The sequence below is a fragment of the Ananas comosus genome, linkage group 6 (assembly GCF_001540865.1).
Source record: "Ananas comosus cultivar F153 linkage group 6, ASM154086v1, whole genome shotgun sequence".
In the NCBI taxonomy this organism is placed as follows: domain Eukaryota; kingdom Viridiplantae; phylum Streptophyta; class Magnoliopsida; order Poales; family Bromeliaceae; genus Ananas; species Ananas comosus.
This window is the reverse complement of record NC_033626.1, coordinates 7505748-7511405: the sequence shown is the minus strand read 5'-3', so window position 1 is coordinate 7511405 and position 5658 is coordinate 7505748.

Here is a 5658-nt window from a genome sequence, read left to right as displayed (position 1 = left end):
TAAATGACTAAACAACTACAAAGTGACATAGAATCCGACCTTCGGGTCGCTAGTGCTTGTACCATGTTTTAGATATGATGACCGAGGACTTTATATTGTTGATCATGCTTGCTTGCTATTGTACTCATTCACACAAGCTTGTGAGGGTCGCTCTCTACAAGCCGGCACTTCGGAGTTAGCCTACGCGACAATATGCTCGCTCGTGCGAGATTGGGTGCCGAAGTGGATTGCCGTGGGCGAGGCTTATTCCTAGAGGGGGAATGTTGACTACCACGGGGCCATTAGGCACGGCGCAAGCCGAACTACACTTGTGTAGGTCCTAGTTGAATTGAACGATGGCATTGAAATGTGTAATGTAACCTTCATTACTAGATAGTGTATACTAGATGGACATACTCATTCATGATAGAGTAGCTTTATTACTTGGTAAATAACATGTTAATTGGAGGCATAGTAGGTTAGTAATTCATCCCTGCTTAATCATCATGTTATCTCTTTAGTTATGCTTATTTATTACTTATGCCTCGGTGACCTAGTGGTGTAATTCGCTAATATCGGCAGCTTACCGACTGGGAACTATTGACTAATAGTTCTTAGTTGTTGTTTTTGTTTACAGAGCCATCCACTGCAGGAGAGGCTAGGGATCGCGACAAGGGGTTCGCATCTAGCTAGACCTAGCATAGAGATCCTGTTAGGTGGTCATCTCTCCTTTTGTTTTAGTTAGAGAGATATTTTGTTCTTGATGTATAGAGACCACCACTATGTATTTAGCCTTTTATTTTTGTGATATCCTTGGTGTATGTATTTTCGTGGATTATTGTTGTCTAGTTATTTACTTTCCTTGTACTTGTCATTAGAGAGTAATTTATGTTCCACGCTGTGATATCATGTTAGATATTGTGATTATCTTGTATTTTTTTCGTTATGTTTATTGTAAACGCCTTATATGTTCTTAGCATATGGCGGGTCTGGGCACGCACTGGGCAGGCTTTCGCTGAGGCCCGGACGTGACAGATTATATTGGTATCAGAGCTTAGGGTTGAGTCTTAGTGAACCTAGCAAATCTTAGGCCGGTTGAACTATAGAAAATAGGCTCGTGAGAGACAGGACCTATTTGAGCGAAAGTATTATAATTGGATTTTATTTTAACTCTAAAATGTTGGAATTTAATCGAAGTGTGCAACTTCTAACTTCATGGAAGGTCACGTTGGCGGCCGACAACGTGACAACGGAAGTTAGTAGTGTGGCTTATTTCATTACTTTCGTGTGATTGGGATGTTAATTTAATTCGAGTGGGGTTGCGATAGCGTGGGTTTTACTAACTTACGCTTTTTATGTTTGTTGTAGCTCGTGATGCCGACGACTCGCTCTAGGTCAGTCGGGGCAGACGGGGCGGCAAATTTTGAGGAGGTGGAAACCTCCGCTACCTCCGGATCTAGTGAGGTCCATGAGTTGAGGGATTAGCTTTCTGTATTGACGAATTTGCTGGTGCAGCAGGCGGCGGCAGCCTAGGTATATGGTGGGTCTGAGCACGCACTGGGCGGGCTTCTGCTGAAGCCCGGGCGTGACAGTAATTGCCTGATCAATCACGTGATAGCTAGATGAGCTCTTTCGGAAGAATGGCTAAGGATTGGCAAATTAGAGCTCAGTCTAGAACTAAAAGGCTAAGGCAATTGAACACAAGGTGCCCGAGGCTAAAATGTTAGGGCCTCACTCAAGATTGAAAAGTTAAAATGTAGATTGGGCCATCAGTTAACAATAACACCCATGGAGTTGATGCATAGTGTACTTATTTGTACTACATACCTATCTGTACTACATGAGATATGCCACCATTTATTTCAACAACTGAAATTATGATACATGCTTAACTATAGTTCCATTTTAGTTTATCTTGTTATTACTCTCGTTTCAATTGACCAGTACGTATAACTTGCCATCGATGGCTTATTGTTGTCACGCCCCGAGGTTCTTTTTTAGTTTAAAAACACAGCGAAAGTGTCTTTTTTTTTTTTTTTTTTGAAGATCTGACCCTAGGGTATGCCAGATCCGCCACAAATATAGGGAGTCCATTGTTCACACGGATAGAGTATCCCCTATATTTGCACAGCGTCGCACAAGTACAAGGTACATAACAGAATACAACCACCGCAACTGAATATATCAACAATCATACATTCATACACTATTTACCAACATTTTCATATTCAAAGTTTATCTAAAGGTCCACAACTATTAGTTTAAAATGTTTTCTACCCGGAAACTTATTTTGAAATACTAAGTCATGAAAACCACGATAAAATCTTTTAAAAACTCTTTCTCACACAGAAACCTTCTCCTTTTAAAACTCGCTACCACGGGGGGTAGAAAACTATTTCCATTTCACAAAAATCCCAAATTCATTGTTATGTTCATGAAATCCCAAATTCAAAAGTAATAAAATACTGAACCATATAAACTGTCTAATTCAATTATTTAAGAAAACTAGAGTTTAGAATTGAAACCAATCGACGGGTGCGAAAGCTCTATCGAACCACTACGAGCGCTCCTCACAAACCGTCCCACTAGGACCAGCGACGTCACCTGTAATGGGGGCGGGGGGTGAGAACATGTAAACATGTCTCCCCTCCCAGTGGGTACCGTAAGCCGACGAGGGCGAGGAGTACTCACCAGTCAAGGAGGATAAACAACGATATGGGTAAGTGCAATACAGTAGCAACGATAATAAATGAACGAGATATATAAATGAACAACTACCGCTATTGTATGTATGCATCAATCGAACGATAAGTCCAAAAATACCCAATCTGAAACCTGTGCTCTGTTGGTCAGCACCGCAGACCTCAAGCTGTGCCCTGTTGTGCCATGTTGGTCAGCCCCGCAGACCTCAAGTTGTCACTCTAGCTGCATATAACCCAAGGTAGCCTATGGGCTCACGGGTTGGCACCTCCAACCACTTTTTCGGAAAAGAGCACTCTCTTGCGGTGGATCAGACCGCTGGTGTTCGTGAAATGCGTACGAGTATCGGGCGATCAATGCTGATATGCTCAATAGTCAACCGTCGGCAACCAGCCGACAATCCTACCCCTCAGGGTATACCGACCATATAGGTCATCGAACCGTAAGGAACACAAGTACCGACCACTCAGATCAACTAGAATGGAACAACTCAACATCCTTCCAAAGATATACAAGTACCAACCACTAATGTCAACTAACATATATGCACAAGGACCGACAATAGGTCACAAGGATGTCACGTCACACATTGGTATACAGAACTAGCCGTCAGCCACTAGCCCGGAATCCTACCCCTCAGGGTATATATACCGACCTCATAGGTCATTAGACGACAAGAGTCACGAAACCGACCAAGTAGGTCACAACACCAAATGCAATGAACCGACCGGATAGGTCACAGATACGAGATACAAGAACCGACCAACTAGGTCACAATACTAAATGCAACGCACTAACCGACTAGGTCATCAATCTCACAAATAATCACAAAATCGCTCTACTTCTAAACATGATACATGATATGCAAAAGAGCTAAGTAGAGCAATAAAGAAACATGATATATGTGCTAGGCTCAACATATAATATGCAAGATAAATAACAAGGAAAAAGTAAAGGGAATGTCACCGAGCGTGCACCACTGTATCGACTTCGGGTCGAAGTATCCAACTGTACGAATACGGTACGAACCTTCCTACTGCAGAGGAAAATAACAACCGGACCTATGAAGGGTCCACCGGGTTAGAATCCAACCCATGATCACTAAACCCTAGCTAACAATCCCCACTAATAAACCTACGGGAATCGGTTTCCTAAAGCCGATTGCTGTAACTCACCGGGAGACTCGAAAACAGCACCGGGACTCCGCCGGGACCCACTAACTGTCCCGGAACTTGCCGACTCGCTCAACATGTCAACCGTTACCACTAAATACCATTATCCATGGGACTTGGCAGCAAACACATGGCCTCGCATCGAAACGATTATCGTCGGATAATTGTTCCGATCCGAGTTCCCAGAAGTGTCGATTTCGACACCGGAACCCACCGTCGCTCACCTATCGTTTCCAAACCTCCGAAACGACGTGGGTGACCAGCCAACAAGGCTTAGCGACATAACCAACTCTCACGAGGCACCGTCGGAAGAATTCCGAACCGAAAATGGGTTCCGCCGGCGGATTTCGCCGAAAAACGCACCGAAAATCAACATTTGATTTCCGAAAAGGCTTGGGGCCTTGGACAACCAATCCATAGGTCACCCCCTGCCTTCACATGCTGCCAACAGTGTCCACAACAAGCACAATTGCATAAAAGCCCTCCCAAATACATAAAATCATATTATTTTATGTAATTTTCGGGCATTTATGGTCCAACATCGCGACCCGATAACCTTTCTGCCAAGCCGAGACACCCGCTGACAGGTCTCGGCATGCCGGAGGCCGTGCTCACCCTTCGGAGCACTGCCAGCCACTTTAGCGGCCGCGCGAGCGACACGAACATCAGTGAAACAGCGCGCACAGTGCTTAGGTCGCATCTATCCCGCAAACCAGGGCATCTCTAACCCTAACGGAGGTGAGCTTGATGTTCATCACGACGCAGGGATCATCGTGCTCACTTCCAGGATTATCGGGGTGTCCACAAATCACCGAAAAGGTGACCGAAAATTCCAAACAGTGTGCAGATAACTTAACAATTGCCTTATCGGAGCATTGTGATCAAGGGTTGGTCGCCGGCGGCCGGACGACGAGCGCTTCGGCAGGGGATGGGAGCAGCTGGTCCAAGGGGTCCGGGTCACCTGCTGGCCGGCGGCGGGAGGCGGCCGGTGGCGCGACGGAGNCGGGCAACGGGCGCTCCTGTAAGGGACGGGTGCGGCCGGTCAGTGCGGTCCGAGGAAGGTGCTGGCCGGCGGCGGGCAGCAGTCTGTGGCGCGGCGATAGAGGTCAACTCACAGCTTGCTCTCGGGTTCAAGGGGTCCGCAGCAGCCAAGCGGCGGTCGGAGGAGCACCGAGCGACAACGATCTGTCGCCGGAGGTCGAGGGAGAGTTGGTGTGCCGCGCTATGGGCGGCAGCGATGTGCGATGGCCGAGGTAGCTACGCCTGGGCCCGCACCAACTCTGGGCGGCTGCATGTGGCACAAGCGGCGGCCGACGGCACGCGGGGATGGCGGGGATGTGCGCGGGAGGTCCCCAGTGGCCAAAGGGAGGCGGGGCGGCCGAGCTAGGGCGGTTGCGGCACTCCGGCCTCGAGCTAGGCTGAGCTCGGCCCAGGCGGTTCTGGGTTGGCCGCATGGAGCTCGAGGCAGCGCCAGCGACGCACGGGGACGGCGGGGGCCGACGGGAACGGCACCGGAGAGGGGTCTCAGCCCAGGGATGTAGCTTCCAGGGGGTTGTGAGTGCTCTCCAGCTAACTCTGACCGAGAGGAAGGAGAGGGTGGCCGAGAGTGGTAGAGAGGGAGGTGCTGCTGGGTTTTCCGGCGGCCGGAGATGCTCGTCGGCGGTCGGGGCACGCGCACTGGCAGGGCAGGGAAGAGCTGAGGTCGGTTGGGTAGACTAGGGTTAGTTGGGGGTGGATTAGGGTTAGGGTTCCATAGGTGAAACCCTAAAACTACATTTATACTAGGTGTATAGTTGCAGAAAATCCT